This window comes from Suncus etruscus, chromosome 14 (genome assembly GCF_024139225.1).
Source record: "Suncus etruscus isolate mSunEtr1 chromosome 14, mSunEtr1.pri.cur, whole genome shotgun sequence".
Classification (NCBI taxonomy): domain Eukaryota; kingdom Metazoa; phylum Chordata; class Mammalia; order Eulipotyphla; family Soricidae; genus Suncus; species Suncus etruscus.
Genome location: NC_064861.1, coordinates 17,804,903 through 17,828,388, shown reverse-complemented (window position 1 = coordinate 17,828,388; position 23,486 = coordinate 17,804,903). Strand labels below are relative to the sequence as shown.

At 41.5% G+C, this 23,486-nt stretch overlaps 1 pseudogene; it reads right to left on the bottom strand.

Moving 5' to 3' along the window:
• Window positions 1–389: 389 nt before the first annotated feature.
• Window positions 390–22,946, bottom strand: LOC126028308 (60 kDa heat shock protein, mitochondrial-like; annotated as a pseudogene).
• Window positions 22,947–23,486: the final 540 nt, after the last annotated feature.

Sequence of the window (23,486 nt, the reverse complement as noted above, 5' to 3'; positions counted from 1 at the left end):
GTATTGTTTCAATGATGGCTTAGCCCTTCTGTTTTCAATATTTTTAACTGTAAACAGTTTTTATTAACCAAAGGTTGTCACATAATTGGATATCTTTCTACTTTGTACACAACTATTCTTACTCTCCACACAAAAGCTGCTTAACTTCTCATCTGGTGATGTCAAGTACTAAAATCTTGAGTTTTACAGAATAGTAAAAATACCTCGTGATTTAAGTTGAAAATAGTACATTGGTACATGGCTCTTTCACTCAGTCATCAGGAATGTACAAATGTCTTTTTATTCAAAAGTACAAAATAAATTATCTGGACTCGCAACTTGCTGTGCTCGGGATGGCGCCTACCCCGAGTTGGTGACTGCTCCTCCTCCCGCTCCTGCTCCTGCTTCTGTCACTGCTGCTGCCATCGCTGCTGCTCTCCACTGTGTCTTTGGTAGCCTCTGGGCTTAAAGAAAATAAAGAAGTGAAGGATGGTGTCGGCGTCTATCCCTGTTCGGCTGGCCAATATATTGTCAATGGGTCTTGCGAGAAGTGCCCGAAAGGAACCTACATGGACCAGTACAACAATCAAAGTGCAAGCCCTGTGACCAAGAATGCGGCATAAAAGAGGAGCTCGATTCTGACTACACTTCATGCTTCAAGAGACGGTGTCGGTGCATTGAGGGGTACTGCAAAGAAAGGGATCACCCGGAGGGCTACCATCCCTGCCACAGCTTGAAAATCGCAACATGCTTAGTGAATGTTCTTCCACAAAAGGCAATGCATGTGCATGTGCTGGTGTATCGAGCCTAGACCTGATAAGGAGCCATTGACAGTGATGAGCACGACCATGGAATCAGGAAACCACCTCCTGCGACAGGCCAGCACAGTGAGGCCACAGTGACCCGTCTTCCAGGATCAGCTGGTGATCCCAGCCCTTAACTAGAACTTTGTAGTTAAACAATTTCTTCACCACTGTTGCCCACAACCATAAGCAATACATTTTTTATTCCTCTACCTGTACATATGAATGTCCATGATGGCAATTTTTTCTTAAATGCCTCTTCCCAGTTCAAAAAATAAATAAATAATCTATAGCAATGGACAATGACAGCAGTAAACCATATATGTTGTCAACTGAAACCAGTATATAGTGATGATTATAGTGATTTTCTTAAGCATCATCCAGCCTTTACTTCAGCTTTTTTTCCTTCAATGGTCTTCTCTGAAGTAATAGGTGAGTGTAGGGAGCCAGATTCTCCCTCACAGTCTTAGCATAAGTACAGCCATCTTGTAGCAAACTGCCATTTTCTAACAGGCCTATCCTTTAGTTGAATTGTGTACGTGCCAACTGGCCATGAGTTGAAGCAGATCAAAAGAACCATAAGGTCACACTCTTCTGGCTCAGGAAACTCAGACCTATAGATAGAGCATTTGGTGTGATAATAGGATGTTCCTCAGGAAACTTGTATTAAATTAACAGGCACATGCCAAACCTTTTGAACTGCTTGATGACAAATACATGCTTGACAAATTTTTGCATTGTCCCCTCCTCCCTTTGAGTAAAAACTATATAAGTCATGGCATTTCAAAAATAAATCGATGCCATAATCAGAATCCTTGGTGCTCCCCTTTTTCCCACCCATTTCCTTTTCAGGTGCAGACCCTTTCCACGACCACGAATAAACTGAAGCTGCTGGCCGGCACAGGTGAGGACACTTTGAGCTTCTTCTTACAGTTTATTAATAATGGAAAAGCACTAGTCTAAGAATTATAACATGCCAGTTCCCATAACTCCTCTCATACCACTCATTTCAGCCATTCCAGGGTTCTTCTTTTCTTTTCTTTTCTTTTTTTTTTTTTTTTGGTTTTTGGGCCACACCCGGTGGTGCTCAGGGGTTACTCCTGGCTGTCTGCTCAGAAATAGCTCCTGGCAGGCATGGGGGATTATATGGGACACCGAGATTCGAACCAACCACCTTTGGTCCTGGATCGGCTGCTTGCAAGGCAAACGCTGCTGTGCTATCTCTCTGGGCCCAAGTTCTTCTTTTCTTTAGGAATTTCAATGACTTCAACTTCTGCTGTGGTTAACAAAGAGGTAAGTCCAGCAGCAACCAGCAATGTAGTTATTACAACTTTTCTTGGATCAATGATTCCTTTTCCACCATATTCACAAAGTCTCCAACCATAGCATCATAACCAACTTCTGAGGAACTCTGCAAAATTTTCTCAACAATCAATGATCCTTCAACACCTGCATTCTCAGCAATGGTATTGCAGGAGTCTTGAGTGTTCTTTTAATAATTTCTATTCTTATTTTTTGACCTTCATTGGCCGGCCTGAGTGAGTCAAAGGCAAGGATCATTGAAGCTGAGTGCATTCCCCTTTCAGAACAATCCCTCTTCCACAGTAGCTCATAGAGCATGGAGGGTATCCATGACTCAGTCTTTCTTCTCATTCATGTCAACATCATTTGTGCCACCAACCTTGAGCACAGCCATGTCACCTGAGAATTTTGCCAGATGTTCATTCAGTTTTTCCTTTTCATATTCACTAGCTGTAATATCTAACTGCTTGATTATTTCTTGAATACATTTTTAAAAAAATTGAGCCTTGTTGCTTTTTTCTTTTAAGAGCACAGCATCACCTTTGGTTGCAGTCTCTCCAAATTTCCCCAAGTCATATGGCAGAACATCCTCAAGATTTAATCAGTTCTTCTTCTCCAAATACAGCACTGTGAGGTTATCCCTCTCACAATGACATATGTTAATATCACCTGGATGGTCAGACTCACCCACACCTGGGAGGGGTCTGCGGTTGGGGAAAAAAAGAAGGGGAGGGAGAAAAAGGCAGCAAGGAATCATGGAGAACAGCAGAGAAGAAGCTGCTTGGAATAGGCTGAGCAAAGAAGCCATGTGAGGAAATGCACATAGTGGATAGGGCCATAAAATAAACCAAGCTGTCTTTGATGAAACTTTAACTGACTGCTTGTGATTATTTCTGATATCCATGGGACTGGTGTCTTTGCTAATCTTTTCAAAACCTAACTTGGCAATAGATTGTGCCAGTACAGTAGCAGTAGTGTGTGGTACTATCCCCAGCTTCTTCATTTGTGTTATTGGCAACATCTTGAACAAGTTTGGAGCTAATATTTTTATTTTTATATTTTAAGTCAATGGACTTAGCAACAGTCACACCATCTTTGGTTACTTTGGGACTTCTCCAACTCTGTTCAATAATCACTGTTCTTCCTTTTGGCCCCATAGTAACATCTGCAGCATTGACTATAAGGTTGACACTTTGAACCATTAAGACCCGGGTATCAGCACAAAATCTGATATCTTTGACATAAGCTTGAGTGAGATAAGATGCCAGTGCCCTAGACACTGGTCAGATCTGCCTCAGGACTGCAGGTATTTGAAGCATTTCTACAAAGCAACAGCAGGGCATGCAGGCAGGCCAACAGTGATGAGTGAGGGTTGTTTTCAATTTTAAAAGGAAAGCAATAACCTTTATGAAACAGATACCCTGGGCTCTGTTATATAGAAAACATACAATTTATCTGAGTGTCCTAGCTTTGGAGTAGCAGAGGGAAGTTGGAACAATCTGTTCTGGTACTGTCTGTATCATAGGCACTTTTGATGTTCATTTGCCTTTAAGGGAGCACATTTCATAAGGCATCTTCCTGAAGTCCCAACTACACTGAGTAAGTATGAAAGTGCAGTGACAAAGTGTACATTTTTTACAATTGCCAACATCTGTTAAGAATTTCCAAGTTCTTATTTATGCAAAAAGCTCAGAAGCAGGTCCAGAGGCATAGCTCAGGTTTTGCAAGCAGGACACTGAGGCTCAATCTTTGGCACCCCATGGTTTCCCATTGCCTCCTGCCAGTACCACCTTGAGTAAACTCAAGTAAACCTTGAGCCCAGATCAGGACAGGAATTAACCCTTGAGTCCTGCAGAGTATAGTTCCCAAACAAGACAAAACAAAGCAAATATCTTATTTTTATTTTTAAAAAATTAAAATTTTTTAAAAATTTAATTTAGGAAAAGAATTATAAATGAGTTTAAAAACACAAATTGGGAAATGGATAAGGGTATAAATAATTTCCAACACCAACATAATAATTGACCACAGATATAGAAAAGATTAGTAGCATTTACATTTTAAGACAAACCCATGATTGATTGGGTAAGTTCAAAGAGATAAAAATTACTAGAATTGGGGTTAGATAGGCAGTATAGAGGACAAAGTACTTGCTTTGCATGCAGCCAAATTTTTCTCCATCCTCTGGCACCATGTATGTTCCCCTGACTGCTATGAGAGTAAGCTCTGTCAGAGCCAGAAATAAGCCCTGGGTACTAACTGGGTTTTCCCTACGCCCCCCAAGATGTAATATATTTATTGGAAATATGCTGAGTGTTCAATACAGCACCTTTCCTTTACAATTACTAACACACTTAGCTATCATAAAATCAGTGAAGATCGGCCTTATTAACTCAGATTTCCAGATGTGAGAGGAATGGTAGTGTGACGGAGATTTCCCCAAGAATATGCAACTGGAAGGAGAGAAGCATATAATTTGATATAGTTGCCATGATACTGATTTAAAAAATCTCTATTAAGTGAACCGAAGCTCCCACAAGTGGCTAATTGGGACAAGTGCTAGTATAAATATCCTGCAGTTCATGCTGAACTCATTTGGCAGTGGGGAACATCCGGTTTAGCTCTGCAGCATGTAATTGTCACTGCTTCTCTTGATTAAGAGACCTCTTGACATCTATTCTGACATCCTTTGTCCTTTAGCTCACCTAAATATTGGCACCAACACTCCATTTTATAATTTTCAATCCCCTGATACATGTCTCCTCCCCAGTTGGATTCACTGGCTCATCTGGGGTAACTATCTTACTTCTGAGATCATATGATTCTATTGTCAGTTTCATTATACATAGGGTCTATAGATCTAAATAAAATGATTTATGTGCAGACCCAAAGCCTGTGGCCATCATTACTTCATTTAAATGCACTATGAATTTTCACGTGGCACCAAGGATTGAGAGCCTGTTTGCTGGGTTAGTGTCTGAGTGATGGAGAGGGAAGCTGATTCATTGCTTGGGGAGGGGTGGGTTGTCTTGGAAAAGAGCCTGGATCTGGATAAAATAAAGTGTCTGTAGATTCTTGTGTACAAGGAAGAAACCTGGGATTCTAGAATTCAGAGTGAGAAGTATATATGGTCCAATATGGACAGACATAAATTCCACTAGAATTGATGGGGCTATCCCAAAGCTATCCTTAGCAGCTGTGCCTAGTATCAGCTCTGAATCAATGATCCTCAGTGTGAATATGGTGGACACCTGGGATTGTCCAATGCCTTTCTACAGGAACAGCTCAATGAGTATCAGCTCTCAGGAGCTCCTTCCCAGAGCATTCTTGCTCTTCGGTACACAGGCTGTCAGTAGTATCTACAAGTAATCCCGTTAGTCTCTTTCCTCCAAAAGGTTTTTTATTTTTGAACCTTAAGATCTGCATTCATCCTCTCCCATCATTCCATCCCATCATCTTAGAAATATGCCTCCCACTTGCACAGATAAGGAGACAGAACAGTGGAAAAATACAACAAGATCTGTTCAGTTAAATCAAGAACTTCCAATACTTCCAACCAAACTGAACATATTTATCTAGGGTAAGTGTGTCTCCTCCATCTCAAGCTGTTCAAGGCCTGCAAGGCAGATTTTCATGTCACTGATCTCTTTCTCTCCTGCCTCCCACCCAGCATCTGGGTCCCCTTCCTGTGAGGGGTGTTCTGCTGCATTAATGAAAATGGGGCCCCTGTGATTTGATTCCTACATCTGTGGCTTATCTCTCTCTAATCTATCTATCTATCTATCTATCTATCTATCTATCTATCTATCTATCTATCTATCTATCTATCTATCTATCATCTATCTATCTATCTATCTATCTATCTATCTATCTATCTATCTATCTATCTATCATCTATCTTTTTTCTTTTGAGCCACAACCAGCAGTGCTCAGAGCTTACCCCTGCCTGTGTGCTCAGGAATTACTCTTGGTGGTGATTAAGGAGACCATATAGAATCCTGAGAATCAAACTCAGGTCGATTCTATGCAAGGCAAATGCCCTACCTCCTATACTATGGCTTCTGACCCTATAGATCTTAAAAAGTACTTCCTAGGAATATTCTAATGGACTGCTTTGACTTGAATATGCACATGTTGAAATTCATCATGGTAGGCAAACTAACCCAGATTTTTAATGGCAATGATGATTTATGGAGCATAAAAGGCCTTTTGTATTTACTTATCTAAAGGAGGTCAGCAGTAGCAGTAGTGGGAGTAATGGGCTCTTACACTCCTTTTTTTTTTTTTTTTTTTTTTTTTTTTGGTGAGGTTTGTATTTAAGAGTGAACCCCCGGTAGTGCTCAAGGGAATTAGAACCTAGTTGGCTATATAAAGCAAGTGGCACTAGTTCTCTGGCCTCTGTTAACACATGTTTAATTCTAAAGCCCAATAAGAGTTCCTGAGAGGATAAAAGAGTAGGGATGTATTTGAACATTGAAAAAAAGCAGCATCTGTAAATTAAAAAACAACATCAAAAAAGAGTGGTTTGGAAAGTCAGACCTAATCAGATTAAGTAACTTTAGGCTTTTACTAGAAAATTAGATGCTGGGGCCGGGCGGTGGCGCTGGAGGTAAGGTGCCTGCCTTACCTGCGCTAGCCTAGGAGACGGACCGCGGTTCGATCCCCCGGCGTCCCATATGGTCCCCCAAGCCAGGAGCGACTTCTGAACGCATAGCCAGGAGTAACCCCTGAGCGTTACCGGGTGTGGCCCAAAAACCAAAAAAAAAAAAAAAAAAAAAAAAAAGAAAATTAGATGCTAATTAATTAGAAGCAATTGGCAGTGAAGATAGATGAGTGATTTGAGTAAAGTTTAAACTAGGTTGATTTAGGCAAATTTAAATAGCTATTGACATGTAAAAACCCAAAGTGATTAGGAGTTTTATTTACATACTTCGTTATTTTGAAAGTAATTGAAATTCTTATTATGGCTTTAAATTTGCTTTTCCAATCTCTATTAGTCAGGTTTTTTCATTTGTACCTTATGCCTTTAAATCTATAGAAATATTAGTTTTCTAATCACTTCCCTCTTTGCTGCATATGTTTTTTCTGTATTTCATGGAATAATTTAGTGTACTCCAGACTACTTTGGAGATGTTTGATACATATTGATTTCACTGAGAAAATTTTTTTTGTATGCAGAATTACTTTTTCCTTTGCATTATTGATTTATTTTATCTGGCATGTAAATTAATGGGAATATATATTGCTTTGAAATACACTCTAATTTTATTTGCATACCAGCAAAAATTATTTTCTTTGGCATTTTCACTCATTTTTGTTCTAAAGCTTTCCACGAGTATGATAAACATAGAGGAAGTTGAAAATGTTCCCCCAAGGCTTTCAAGAGCTTTCAACAAAAAGGCAGATAGCTCTTCATTGGGACCCCCCCCCCTTTTTTTTTTTTTTTTTGCTAATAATAGTTCTTCACTCATCTTGCAGTGAGGGGAATGTGGTTGAAATTGGAAATGAATAAAATATGTGGGTAATAGAAAAACATTTTTATAAGCACTACACACAATTTGTCCACCTTCCTTAAAATGAGTTTGATTCACTGAATCACCTTTCATCTCAATGTGGGCCTTAAAAATCTCCCCAGTCATTACTGCCACTCTGACAAGTCCTTGACATCTTTACCCTTTCCTGGCAATTCTGGGGCCTATGACTAAGAGGAGCATCTCATCCAGTTCTCTCTATGTTAAGCCTGGCCAGCACCAAGATTTACAAAATGTTTGAGTTTCTGACAGAGAAACACAGTTAGTCTCCACCTGGCAGCTTTGTTCAAGCCCAACACCAGTGCTAGTCCTTCACACTTTGAACAAATGCTCCAGGGTTGCTGCTGCTGCAACGATAGGCAAAGCAAATGACTTAGGTCCTTTTTTGTCTCTTGGGCCCTGGTAAAAACTCTTCTGTGCTCACTCCCTGTCTTTTTACTTTCACAATAAACTCCTCTGATTTAATCTGTAACTTCAAGGCTCAGAGCCGAATGAGAAGCCTGTCAAACTATTGTGTCTAAGTGGTTCCTAACACTTTATTTCACTCAAGAAACCAGTCTTGTTACCATTGCTGTTGGAACTCTGGGTCAGGGCACAAGCTGCCTAGTCAAACAAAGCTCTGCTGTTAGGTGAGTGGGAGATTGATCACTCCTGCGATGAACTGGCCTCACCTGTGCATTCATTCACACACACACACAGACACACATAGACACACACAGATACACACACCACCCTTTCTTCATTCTTTCTTTGGCTGAGGGTTGGTGAGGCCTATGGCAGTGTGCTAAGCTCTCCTAGAGCTTGGAAATCATTAGTTCTGTGTACATTCCATAGCCTATCCTACGGACACTCGGGAGAGGTCAGGATATCTCAGTCCTCCTGAATCTAAGGGTTAAATCATCTTCAGCATCAGGAAGATTAAGAAACAAGAATGAGTATCTGTTGTTAGATGACTAAGAGAAGACAGCCATGTTAGAAGCATGTTAGATTTTTTTCTAAGCCAGGGCTTAGCATGGGTCTCAAACTCGCGGCCTGAGGGCCGTTTGCAGACCTCCGTACATTTTGTGGCCCGAGGCTGGCCTTCAAATATCGCAGTATTCGTGATTATTCGCTTACCAAATAATCGCAATAAAAATTAGTAAGAAAAAAAATCGCATTAAACATTTGCATATACCCTGAGCAGTTCCTTTCGGGGTATGCACATGTTTAATAAAATTTTTTGCGATTTTTTTTCTTACTAATGCGATTTTTTTTATTGCAAATATTCGATAAGTGAAATCCCTTATGAGGCCCTGCCTCACCCCGACTTTGCCTCCTACGGCCCCCAGGTAAATTGAGTTTGAGACCCCTGGCTTAGAGGGAGCCACCTTCCCCTCCATGCTGCTTCATGCTTTACCCTGTTAAATGAATTGATCTCCAAGGCTGTTTGGCTCCTGCCTTTTCTGATGGCATCCGCACTGAACATGGTCAGGTTTGACTCAGATGGAGGAAGGGCAGTCAATGCCCAGCCATCAAGCCTTGTGTGAATTTCCATGGTCTTATGCTGGGTCTTCTTAAGGCTTCAGGTCCCCCTAGATCCTTCTCCCTGGTCTCTTGGGAAATCTTTGCTGAGAGGAAGAAAGTCAAAGGGGTTCCATTTTGGAAGAAGGTGGGGTTTCATGTAAGCTGATTTCATGTAAGCACAGAAGAAGAGGGGAATTGGGTTTACCCCATTTTCCCCACTGGCTCAGCCACAGAAGTGACTGGTTTTGCCAAAGGAGTCAATACTTTGCTTAAGAATGAGAAATAGGGACGAGCAACTTGGAACCAGGGAAGGGCAAATAAGATTGGCTGGTAGGGGTGAAGGCTGCCAAAACAAAGTGCATGATACTGAGGTTCAAGATAATGACTTGTCAGGTTGGTTGAGACATGGGGAGGCTGAAAGGAGGAAATACTCTTTAGACCATGCTCTTTTCCATGAGGACAATCCTTGGGAGGTGTGATTCTGAAATATCTGAGAGACTGATTAGACCCAGAATCATTGTTACTGACTTAGTTTCTTGAGAGCCTTAAGGTTTTCAAGTGGCACACATAATGTGGTACCTTCACTTTTTTTTTCTCGTGGATATAAAATTGTTAATGATTGAGTTTCTGTCTCGAAAGGTCCAACACCCATCCTTTCATCAGCACACATTTCCTGCCACCAATGTCCCCAGTTTCCCTCTGCCTTCCTCCACCTGCTCCTATGGCAGTATGGCAGACCTTTATTTTTTTACTCTGTCTCTGCCTCTGTTTCTGGGTGTCTGACTCTCTCTTTCATTTAGGCACCTGTGGTTTGCCAAATTGTTACTGAAGGGATATCATGCATATAATTTTACTTCCTTTCAGAATCCAGAGTGATCATTTCCAACTGTCATTATCACAATGGTCCCTTCTCTGCCCTAACTGTACTCCCCCACTCTTTGTGGCAAACTTCCTACTATGGACCAGTCCTTCTAAATCTCATATCTATTGTTCTTAGATATTATTATCATGCCATCTTTTTAAAATTTTAATTTTATTGAAACCATTGTGATTTACAAGTCCTTCATAATTGGATTTCAGACAAAATGAATAAGGCCAATCCCATCACTATTGCCCACCTTCCTCCACCAATATACCCCAAATACATATAATACTATTCCCTTTGCCCCCAGCCTGACAATATAACAGGCCCATTTTAAGTTTAGGTTGTTAAAGTTTGGGTCTCTTGATTCCATTGTTGTTGTCTTTGGCTTGGATATTTAGTTCTGTCCTTTTTTAACACTACCAATGCACCCGAGACCACTTGGCCCCTGGCCCCCATCCTTTTATATTTGTACTTCCCTTCTTCCACTCAGTTTTGTTCTTTTTCCTCACTATACTCTGGGAGTAAGGATGTTTGAGACAACTTCTATTTAGACTATTGCATTTATTCATGCAGTTATTTTTTTTATTTAAACACCTTGATTACATACATGATTGTGTTTGGGTTTCAGTCATAAAAGGAACACCACCCATCACCAGTGCAACATTACCATAACTCATGTCCCAAATCTCTCTCCTCCCCAACCGACCCCTGCCTGTACTCTAAACAGGCTCTGCATTTCCCTCATACATTCTCAATATTAGGACAGTTCAAAATGTAGTTATTTCTCAAACTAAACTCATCACTCTTTGTGGTGAGCTTCCTGAGGCGAGCTGGAACTTCCAGCTTTTTTCTCTTTTGTGTCTGAAATTTATTATTGCAAGAATGTTTTTCATTTTTCTTAAAACCCATAGATGAGTGAGACTATTCTGCGTTTTTCTCTCTCTCTCTGACATATTTCACTCAGCATAATAGATTCTGTGTACATCCATGTATAGGAAAATTTCATGACTTCATCTCTCCTGACAGCTGCATAATATTCCATTGTGTATATGTACCACAGTTTCTTTAGCCATTCGTCTGTTGAAGGGCATCTTGGTTGTTTCCAGAGTCTTGCTATGGTAAATAGTGCTGCAATGAATATAGGTGTAAGGAAGGGATTTTTGTATTGTATTTTTGTGTTCTTAGGGTATATTCCTAAAAGTGGTATAGCTGGATTGTATGGGAGCTAGAGTTCCAGTTTTTGGAGGAATCTCCATATCGCTTTCCATAAAGGTTGAACTAGACGGCATTCCCACCAGCAGTGGATAAGGGTTCCTTTCTCTCCACATCCCCGCCAGCACTGTTTGTTCTCATTCTTTGTGATGTGTGCCATTCTCTGTGGTGTGAGGTGGTATCTCATTGTTGTTTTGATTTGCATCTCCCTGATGATTAGTGATGTTGAGCATTTTTCATGTGTCTTTTGGCCATTTGTATTTCTTCTTTGTCAAAGTGTCTGTTCATTTCTTCTCCCCATTTTTTGATGGGATTAGATGTTTTTTTCTTGTAAATTTCTGTCAGTGCCTTGTATATTTTAGAGATTAGCCCCTTATCTGATGGGTATTGGGTGAATAGTTTCTCCCACTCAGTGGGTGGCTCTTGTATCCTGGGCACTATTCCCTTTGAGGTGCAGAAGCTTCTCAACTTAATATATTCCCATCTGTTAATCTCTGCTTTCACTTGCTTGGAGAGTGCAGTTTCCTCCTTGAAGATGCCTGTAGTCTCAATGTCCTGGAGAGTTTTGCCTATGTGTTGTTCTATATATCTTATGGTTTGGGGTCTGATATCGAGGTCTTTAATCCATTTGGATTTTACCTTCGTACATCATGTTAGCTGGGGGTCTAAGTTTAATTTTTTGCAAGTGGCTAGCCAGTTGTGCCAACACCACTTGTTGAAGAGGCTTTCTTTGCTCCATTTAGGATTTCCTGCTCCTTTATCAAAAATTAGGTGATTGTATGTCTGGGGAACATTTTCTGAGTATTCAAGCCTATTCCACTGATCTGAGGGTCTGTCCTTATTCCAATACCATGCTGTTTTGATAACTATTGCTTTGTAGTAAAGTTTAAAGTTGGGGGAAGTAATTCCTCCCATATTCTTTTTCCCAATGACTGCTTTAGCTATTCTAGGGTGTTTATTGTTCCAAACAAATTTCAAAAGTGCCTGATCCACTTCTTTGAAGAATGTCATGGTATCTTTAGAGGGATAGCGTTGAATCTGTATAATGCCTTGGGGAGTATTGCCATTTTGATGATGTTAATCCTGCCAATCCATGAGCAGGGTATGTGTTTCCATTTCCAAGTGTCCTCTCTTATTTCTTGGAGCAGAGTTTTATAGTTTTCTTTGTATAGGTCCTTCACATTTTTAGTCAAGTTGATTCCAAGATATTTGAGTTTGTGTGTGGCACTATTGTGAATGGGGTTGTTTTCTTAATGTCTATTTCTTCCTTATTACTATTGGTGTATAGAAAGGCCATTGATTTTTGTGCATTGATTTTGTAGCCTGCCACCTTGCTATATGAGTCTATTGTTTCTAGAAGCTTTTTGGTAGAGTCTTTAGGGTTTTCTAAGTAGAGTATCATGTCATCTGCAAACAGTGAGAGCTTGACTTCTTCCTTTCCTATCTGGATTCCCTTGATATCTTTTTCTTGCCTAATCGCTATAGCAAGTACTTCCAGTGCTATGTTGAATAGGAGTGGTGAGAGAGGACAGCCTTGTCTTGTGCCAGAATTTAGAGGGAAGGCTTTTAGTCTTTCTCCATTGAGGATAATATTTGCCACTGGCTTGTGGTAGATGGCCTTAACTATATTGAGAAAGGTTCCCTCCATTCCCATCTTGCTGAGAGTTTTGATCAAGAATGGGTGTTGGACCTTATCAAATGTTTTCTCTGCATCTATTGATATGATCATGTGGTTTTTATTTTTCTTGTTGTTGATGTTGTGTATTATGTTGATAGACTTACGGATGTTAAACCATCCTTACATTCCTGGGATGAAACCTACTTGATCGTAGTGGATGATCTTCTTAATGAGGTATTGATCGTATTTGCCAGGATTTTGTTGAGGATCTTTGCATCTGCATTCATCAGCGATATTGGTCTGTAATTTTCTTTTTTCGTAGCATCTCTGTCTGGTTTAGGTATCAAGGTGATGTTGGCTTCATAAAAGCTATTTGGGAGTGTTTCCACTTGTTCAATTTCATGAAAGAGTCTTGCCAGGATTGGTAGTAGTTCCTCTTGGAAAGTTTGATAGAATTCATTAGTGAATCCATCTGGGCCTGGGCTTTTGTTTTTGGGCAGACTTTTGATTACCATTTTTATTTCATCAATGGTGATGGGGGTGTTTAGATATGCTACATCCTCTTCTTTCAACCGTGGAAGATTATAAGAGTCCAAGAATTTATCCATTTCTTCCAGGTTCTCATTTTTAGTGGTGTAGAGTTTTTTAAAGTAGTTTCTGATTACCCTTTGAATCTCTGTCATATCAGTAGTGATCTCTCCTTTTTCATTCCTAATACGAGTTATCAAGTTTCTCTCTCTGTTTCTTTGTTAGGTTTGCCAGTGGTCTATCAATCTTGTTTATTTTTTCAAAGAACCAACTTCTGCTTTCGTTGATCTTTCAGACTGTTTTTTGGGTTTCCACTTCGTTGATTTCTGCTCTCAGCTTTGTTATTTCCTTCTGTCTTCCTATTTTTGGGTTCTTTTGTTGAGTACTTTCTAGTTCTATTAGCTGTGTCATTAAGCTACTCAGGTAAGCACCTTCTTCCTTCCTGATGTGTGCTTGCAAAGCTATAAATTTTCCCCTCAGTAATGCTTTTGCTGTGTCCCATAAGTTCTGATAGTTTGTGTCTTTATTGTCATTTGTTTCCAGGACCCTTTTGATTTCCTCCTTGATTTCATCTCAGACCCACTGGTTATTGAGTATGAGGTTGTTTAACTTCCAGGTGTTAAAGTTTTTCTTCTGAGTCCCTTTGGAATTCACAAATAATTTCAGAGCCTTGTGGTCAGCAAAGGTAGTCTGCAAAATTTCTATCCTCTTGATCTTATGGAGATATGTTTTATGTGCCAGCATGTAGTCTATCCTGGAGAATGTCCCATGTACATTGGAGAAGAATGTGTATCCAGGTTTCTGGGGATGGAGTGTCCTATATATATCCACTAGGCCTCTTTCTTCCATTTCTCTCCTCAGGTCTAGTATATTCTTGTTGGGTTTCAGTCTGGTTGACCTATCCAATGTTGACAAAGCAGTGTTGAGGTCCCCCACAATTATTGTGTTGTTATTGATATTGTTTTTCAGATTCGTCAACAGTTGTTTTAAATATTTTGCTGGCCCCTCATTTGGTGCATATATGTTTAGGAGAGTTATTTCTTCCTACTCTACATACCCCTTGATTAATATAAAATGTCCATCTTTGTCCCTTACAACCTTCCTGAGTATAAAGTTTGCATTATCTGATATTAGTATGGCCACTCCAGCTTTTTTATGGGTGTTGTTTGCTTGGATAATTTTTCTCCAGCCTTTTATTTTGAGTCTATGTTTGTTCTGACTATTCAGGTGCATTTCTTGTAGGCAGCAGAAGGTTGGATTGAGTTTTTTGATCCATTTAGCCACTCTGTGTCTCTTAACTGGTGCATTTAGTCCATTGACGTTGAGAGAAAGAATTGTCCTGGGATTTAATGCCATCTTTATATCGAAATTTGGTGTGTCTTTTGGTTAGTCTTGTTTTAAATTAGGTCTTTCAGTTTTTCTCTTAAGACTGGTTTTGAGTCTATAAAGTTTCTGAGCTGTTTTTTGTCTGTGAAACCATGTATTCTTCTGTCAAACCAGAAAGTGAGTTTTGCTGGGTACATTATTCTAGGTGAAGCATTCATTTCATTCAGTCTTGTCACAATATCCCACCACTGCTTTCTGGCATTGAGTGTTTCTGGTGACAGGTCTGCTGTAAATCTCAAGGATGCTTGCTTGAATGTAATTTCCCCTTTTGATCTTGCTGTTTTCAGAATTCTGTCTCTATCTGTGGGATTTGTCATTGTGACTAGGATGTGTCTTGGGGTGGTTTTTCTTGGGTCTCTTTTGGTTGGTACTCTTCGAGCATGCAGGATTTGATCACATATATTCTTTAGCTCTGGAAGTTTCTCTTTAATGATGTTCTTGACCGTTGATTCTTCCTGGAAATTTTCTTCCTGGGTCTCTGGGACTCCAATGATTCTTAAGTTGTTTCTGTTGATCTTATCATAGACTTCTATTTTCATCTGTTCCCATTCTTAAGTTGTTTCTGTTGATCTTATCATAGACTTCTATTTTCATCTGTTCCCATTCTGTTCATTTGCTTTAAGTTTTTTTTCCAATCTCTCCTGCTGTATGGAATTGTTATGTATCTCATCTTCCACAGCACCAAGTCTATTCTCAGCTTCTGATACCCTGTCCCAGAGCTTATCCATTTTGTCATTCACTTCGTTTACTGATTTTTTCAGGCCTGTTAGTTGACATGTTATTTCAGTTTGGAGTTTTGTGATTTCTGTCTTCATATTTTCTTGATTATTATTAGTGTTCTGTTCCACTCTATCCATGGTTTTTTGGAGGTCTTTGAGCATCTTCCATATTGCTACTCTAAAGTCTTTATGTGAGAGGTTGATTAGTTGGTTGGTCATTAACTGGTCATCAGAATTGTCATCTTCATTCTCTATGTCTGATGCTGTCCTGCGTTGTTTCCCCATTGTCACACTTGTATTGTGGGGTTTTTCTACGTGTTGTGGTGGTATTCATTGGTTATATGATGCAGGCAGCACACTTCTCTGGCTCCGCCCTTTCTGGATGGGCCTGCTTGCCTCCAAGGTAGGGGAGTCCTCCGTGGATGAACCCTCACACAGGATCAAATCTTAGGCCCGAGCATGCAGCAGAGAAGACAGTCTGGAGAGAAGTTCTTGCTTCTGTGATCCAACACAGTTCTTAGTGTGTTTTATTTTCTTCTTGTGATGGTGTTATTTTTTTAGAAAGAGCGCACGGCTGCGTAGCGAAGTGGAGCTAAGTGCCTTCTGGAGCCTCTTTTCAGCCCACTCTCAGGAGGTTCACGCAGCAGGATAGTAGAGAGACACACACAGGCAGCACTCACAGTTTTTCACAGTCGGGCCCCACTGGACAGGCATAGTTTTCACTCGCTTGCTTGGCAGCTTCAGAATGCTGTATTTTTGGGGTCGCTTCCCAAGACTCTGAGGAGAGTTGCTGGGTAGCTTCAGTTTTTGGGGGGTTTGCTTCCCAGGGCTCTGAGGTGAGCTTCCAGAGTTCAGGAAAGACAGAGAAGAGTAGGACAGGGCTCCCTTCAGGTCCTCAGTTTCCTCAGAAGGAGCACAGCCGGGTGGAGACTCTGCAGGTAGAGCAATCAGCACTCTGCCTGGAAACCCCCACATCCAGCCATTTCTTACTCACTCACTTGCTGGGTAGCTTCAGTTTTTTTTGGAGTTCGCTTCCCAGGGCTCTGAGGAGAGCTTCCAGAGTTCAGGAAAGACAGAGAAGAGTAGGACAGGGCTCCCTTCAGGTCCTCAGTTTCCTCAGAAGGAGCACAGCCGGGTGGAGACTCTGCAGGTAGAGCAATCAGCACTCTGCCTGGAAACTCCCACACCCAGCCATCTTACTCACTCACTGGCTCGCTGGCTAGCTTCCGAATGTAGTTTTTTTGGGGTTCGTTTCCCAGGGCTCTGAGGAGAGCTTCCAGAGTTCAGGAAAGACAGAGAAGAGTAGGACAGGGCTCCCTTCAGGTCCTCAGTTTCCTCAGAAGAAGCACAGCCGGGTGGAGACTCTGCAGGTAGAGCAATCAGCACTCTGCCTGGAAACCCCCACATGCAGCCATTTCTTCCTCACTCACTGGCTCGCTGGCTAGCTTCCGAATGTATTTTTTTTTTGGGTTCACTTCCCAGGGCTCTGAGGAGAGCTTCCAGAGTTCAGGAAAGACAGAGAAGAGTAGGACAGGGCTCCCTTCAGGTCCTCAGTTTCCTCAGAAGGAGCACAGCCGGGTGGAGACTCTGCAGGTAGAGCAATCAGCACTCTGCCTGGAAACCCCCACATCCAGCCATCTTACTCACTCACTGGCTCGCTGGCTAGCTTCCGAATGTAGTTTTTTTGGGGTTCGTTTCCCAGGGCTCTGAGGAGAGCTTCCAGAGTTCAGGAAAGACAGAGAAGAGTAGGACAGGGCTCCCTTCAGGTCCTCAGTTTCCTCAGAAGAAGCACAGCCAGGTGGAGACTCTGCAGGTAGAGCAATCAGCACTCTGCCTGGAAACCCCCACATGCAGCCATTTCTTACTCACTCTCATGCAGTTATTTTTAATATCACATATAAGTGATATAATTCTGTCATACTATATTTTTAAAAATATATATCTCACAAATGAATGACATTATTCTATGCCTATCCCTCTGACTAATTTATAATAGACTTAATTCCTAGATGTATTTGTGCACCTCTTTTGAGAAAAGCCAAATTTAAAAGAAGTGAAATATGCTTTTAAATTGTATGAGTAGTCAGAATTATATAATTTTTTTAAAAAAAATCAGTGTGTCAACTTATAAATGGGAAATAATAATAATATTGGTGCAGAGATCACTAAAAACTAGAGCACAAGCTTTGTAGGCAAGTGTCCCAGGTTTGATCCCAGACATCTTAGGGATACCTGAGCACCTCCAGAAGCAACCCTTGATCCCCCTCATCCAGCCCAACAGAAAATCTGGAGTTAGTTCCTGAGCAGTATCCCCCCCCAAAAAAAAACCCACAAAAAATAAACCTGAAAAAAGGGGCAATAATGGTATAATTGGGCTGTAGTACATATGTGCCAATGTGAGGCCCTGAGTTTGGATACCCTGAGTTTGGCACTGCATAGCATTGAATCTGAGAATGCTGTTTTAAATCCGCTTTTTAAATTCAAGTTATTAAAAAAATTTTATTACTTTACTTAAACACTGTGCTTTATACATTGGCTCATAATACATTTGTTTCTGCCATTCCAAGTTCCAAAACCAATTTTACCACCAGTGTAACATTCCTTCCGCCATTGTTCCAGGATTTCCACCTACTCCTAAGCCTGCTGCCTCCGCAGGCACAAAATAATTTACTTTATATTGTTTATAACTAAGTGGTAGTAAAATTATCAGGAAAAACTACAGCAAAAGAAAAAATTTAAAATTTATTATTTCTCGCAATGGGGGTCATTAAGTCATTGTCTGTAGGTTTACTAAGCTGTGTGTTGATAATACTGTGGTAGGTTTTGCCTGTCAACCATGTGGTTTCTATTCTACATTGGGATCTAATTTGGTGTGTTCCTACTAGGGTTTCAGATTGAAAAATTTTGAGGATTTTTGTCCACGAATTTCAAGTTCTGTGGTTGACATGGTGGTGGCTATAAGGCGTGGTTATGGCTGCCATGGCTTCCAGAGTACAAAAGGGTGAGAGAGAGAAGTGGGGGGAGAGAGAAAGAGGGGAGAGAGAGGGATGGAGGAGAGGGGGAAGGGGAGAGGGGGAGGGGGAGAGGGGAAAGAGAGGGGGAGAGGAGGAGGGGGAGAGGGGAAAGAGAGGGGGAGAGGAGGAGGGGGAGAGGGGAGAGAGAGGGGGAGAGGGGGAGGGGGAGAGGGGAGAGAGAGGGGGAGAGGAGGAGGGGGAGAGGGGAGAGAGAGGGGGAGAGGGGGAGGGGGAGAGGGTAGAGAGAGGGGGAGGGGGAGGGGGAGAGGGTAGAGAGAGGGGGAGGGGGAGGGGGAGAGGGTAGAGAGAGGGGGAGGGGGAGGGGGAGAGGGGAGAGAGAGGGGGAGAAGGGGAGAGGGGAAGGGAGAGGGGGAGAGGGGGAGGGAGAGAGGGGGAGAGGGAGGGAGGGAGGAAGGGAGAGAGAGAGAGGGAGAGAGGGGGGGAGAGAGAGGGGGGAGAGAGAGAGGGGGGGAAGAGAGAGAGAGAGAGAGAGAGAGAGAGAGAGAGAGAGAGAGAGAGAGAGAGAGAGAGAGAGAGAGAGAGAGGAGGCTGTCTGAATTTATAGGAGATCTTAAACCAAATACCAGTGTATTTGGAGTTTTGGTCAGTTAGGAATCTGCGAAGTACCATGATAAAGCAATAAACTTGGGCCATTGGCATGAGGATGATTTTAGGATGTGGATACAACTGCCACGGCTTTAGCAGGGCGAGGACTTGACCCACCTCTCCTGAGAGTGCCCCAATTTTCAGCTGCAGGACTGATCTATTGAAGCGATGTTGAATCTGAGTTGCTAGTTTGTTTCAAACACACAATTCTAAAGACCTTGAGAAGACGGTCTCTGGGTCTCATAATTCAATTTTCCCTTAGACAGCCTTGACCGACACCAAATCCTTTTTCTTCAGTTGCTTTTCTTGTATTTCACAACAAGCAAAGGCTTCAAGGACTCAGTGCTGGCAGCTGTAGGTTATTGTTTATCACTCATCACCGACCAGTTTCAATGACTCCCTAGAAATATTGGGACAGCAAAGTACAGTCCTTTTAAAATAAAAGGCAAGGAAAAAGGTGTTATTTTTGTGGAGTCAGTTTTAAGTTTTCTTCTCAAGAACAATCCAGTGAATTTGGTGGCCTTGGTTTATTTCATCTGATTTTAATAGGTTCAGCTTTCTTATAAATGGCTTTCATATATATTATATTTTAATATAAATATCAGAAAGAGAGTGGGGGCATTATTATACATGGTTATGCTAATATGTAGTTTTATATATATATATATATATATATATATATATATATATATATATATATATATATATGTAAGACTCATTCAGTGACATTTAATTATCTCAGTAATTTCAAACACAGGTTCATATTGTTTTTTTCACCGACCTTTCATCTCTGGGAGTGGCACTGAGTTCTTGGTTTCTGACTTATACTAGATATCTATTTCTGCTAAGTGTATATTCCTCCAAATGGCACCACTTTTCTTTGAGCTAATTTCCCTTCCCAAACCTGGAAGTGCTCAGGGCTCTAGGCTCTGTGCTTAAGGAGCATTCCTGGCAGGGCTTGGAAGACCATATGGAATGCTGTGCATGAAACCTAGTTCTGCTATGTACAAGGTAAGCATCCGGCCTGCTGTACTATCACTTCGGCTTCTCTTTAACTGGTTTTGTTTTCATAGTTCTACTTATGTCTCATAGACCATTTCAAACATACCTACACGGGATTTTGAGAAGACAAAAGCTCAGTGGCAGAGCATGTTGTTGCTTCACATGAATGAGGTCTGAGTTCAATAGCTGGTTCCCCATCGAATAAGTGAAAAAAAAAAGCAATATTTCCTATGAACAAAATGATATTTTCAAGTTGCTCATCCCCTTGTAAAAAATCAGCATATCTATTTCCCAGAAATATTGGCTGTTAAATACTTTGCATATTTCCCCTACTATTAACTTTTTTCCATAATTGTTTACATGTAAATATTTTATTTTATGCATGAATTACATCATAAAATTTTACATTTTTATTTCATGTGGTACCATGGATCAAAACCAAGCCTTCACACATATGAGGCATGTGTTCTGCTACTGAGTCAATTCCATCCCTGGTCCTATCATAAAAATCACTTGTCAGTGGCATCAAAACAGAGAAATCCTCCATTTCCCTGGTTTGCTGTTCAAGATCTAGTTCCCATCAGTGCTCCACAGACCAAAAAGCATTGGCAGGGAGATCCGTGCCAGGCATACATTCAGAGAGGGGCCTTCATCTGGAAGCATTGTAGGGCAGTTACAGGCTTCTAGGTCTTTGGCCTGAAAAACAGGAAGAGGAGGCATATCAACATTTGGCTGCCTTGGTCTGGACTAGTTCACATCAAGTTTTCACAGTCCTGGCTAATCCAGCTAGGAAATGTTGAGGAGTAAACAGAAAACATGCAGGGCTGCATGTTTCTTCACTAAAAATTTTATTTCCTTACCTCTTACAACTGGTTAAGGTTGTAATCTTCCTAATCATATTTTCTAAAATAGAAGTAGATCACGGTCCTTTTCCTTTTTCTTTTCTCTTTAGTTTTTGGGCCACACCTGGCAGCACTCAGGGTTTCTCCTGGTTTTGTGCTCAGAAGTCACTCTGGGCAGGCTCAGGTTTTTATTCATTTTTTGATTAAGGTTTTGTTGTTAAGTTCTATAAGTTCTTTCTAAGTTGTGTTAGAGCAACTGTCTTCTCAAATCACTAGGTTACATAAAGCTTTTTATTTTGTTCTGTAGATTACACCAACGATGTGGTGCTTACTACAAGGATGGGGTTGTTCCTGACTAGTAATCAGGGGACCAGGTGGTGTCATGAATTAAACTTAGGGCCTTATGGTTGCAAGTAAACTGCTTTACTATTAAACCACTTCCTGGTCCATGTAGAGCCTTTTCATTTGATACTATCTCTTTTGTGTATTTTACTTTTGTCGAGTCTCTAAATACACTTCTAAAGTTGATTGGAGTTCTGGAGTGTATCACCTGAATTTCTTTTATATTATTTTGCTTGGGGATAATATATTTTTATCTTTTTTGAATTAATTTGTATGCATTTGTTAAATAGTGCTTTAGTTTCATCTTTGGTATGTGTTTTTGGCCACACCCAGTGGTACTCAGGGGTTACTCCTGGCTCTGTGCTCAGAAATTACTCCTGGCAGGCTCAGGGGACCATATGGGATTGAATTCGAATTGGCCACTTATTAGGCAGACATCCTATCCACTGTACCCACTGTGCTATCTCTCTGGTCTTCCTTCCTTCCTTCCTTCCTTCCTTCCTTCCTTCCTTCCTTCCTTCCTTCCTTCCTTCCTTCCTTCCTTCCTTCCTTCCTTCCTTCCTCCCTCCCTCCCTCCCTCCCTCCCTCCCTCCCTCCCTCCCTCCCTCCCTCCCTCCCTCCCTCCTCCCTCCCTCCCTTCCTTCCTTCCTTCCTTCCTTCCTTCCTTCCTTCCTTCCTTCCTTCCTTCCTTCCTTCCTTCCTTCCTTCCTTCCTTCCTTCCTTCCTGCTTTTTTCCCTCCTCTCCTCTCCCCTCTCCTCCTGTCTCCTCTCCTCTCCTTTCTTTTCCCTTCAGAATCTCTTTGAATATTTGAAGGATTTTTATCATAATCTTTTTTTTATTTGTTCTGAGGCTATACCTACCAGTTCTCAGGATTTAATTCTAGTCCCGAGTTCAGTAATTACTCCTAGTGGAGTTTAAGAGACTATATGCAGTGTCAGGGATTGAATCTGGGGTGGGCCATATGTAAAGCAAGCACCCTACGTGGTGTACTACATCTACAGTCTTCAGAATCATTTTTCAAATAAAAGAAATGATAATCCAATTAAAATGTAACTTGTACTGGCCTCTATATGATTACAAGGTTTTTTTTTTTTATTTTGCACGTTTGCTTTTCTGTTGATAAATATTTCTGTTGATACTTTCTGTTTCTAAATATTTTTATTTGGTTGAGTTACTATAAGTTACTACAATTTGGAAGCACTGATTAGCATAGGTTGGCATCACATGGCACTGCCTGGCATAGGCTGGCATTGATGGTTAGTCAAGCAAGGCAGGTACAGAAATGAATAGGTGTCACAGGTTGGCACCAGCTGGCACAGGTTGGCAGTGACTTGCCCACCTAGCAATGGACACCACTTGGCATAGGTTGGTACTTCTAGGCTTCCAAACCCTGCAGGAATATGGAGCCACCAATCACAGCCATACTCTCTTGATGGAGTCCCCCACTTACATGCTTTCACTCCATTCCATTTCACTCCTTCTCTGGACTTCCCTGGTTCCTGGTAAAATGGGTTTTGCCCTTTCCATGCTGCCACATTTGCTTGCTCAATAACCACCCACTAGTTGTCTGCATCCCTTTGGGAGTAAGGCAGGCAGAAGCCAACCCAGGGAGCAGGGCCATAACCCAGGTACTAGGACAGATACCTGAATTTGAGCCCTCATTCCCAGTGACCCTCCGTGCATCATCAGCCATGGCGCCTGGTGTATTATTTTTAGAATTAATTCAGTTCGACCCCACCCAGCTGCAGAGAGGAAAGAAAGCGCTGGGTATCCTGATGGTAGTTTCTGCTCTCTGAAGATTATTAGCAAGTAAAATGTGGAAAGATGAAGGGAAAAGAGGCAATTGAGAAGCTGTGCATCCGGAGTGTAGACCATTCTAGATCCCTGAGCGGTGCCGGTTCCCTGTGGGTGTGGTTTCTTTCTGCCCTAGGTGCTGGCCTAGGTCTGTTCCCAGAGGAAGCAGAGAGCTTGGCCTAGGTTTCTCTGCATGGTGTGAGCCTACCCAACTCCTCAGAAAGCATCAGAGAAGGCAGGATAGGATGTGCGTGAGCTCGGTCTGCCTGGGGAAGTGTTGGCAGTTTGGAAAAAACAAGTTTCTTCTGGACTCTCCTGACACTCAAACAGGCTAGTCTGTGTTTGGACTTGGTGGTTCTGAGAAGCAAGCCTCAGAAGTCAGGAATCTTGGGGGACTACCTGAGTCTCTAAACAGAAAAGGCCCCCTTCTGACAGTCAG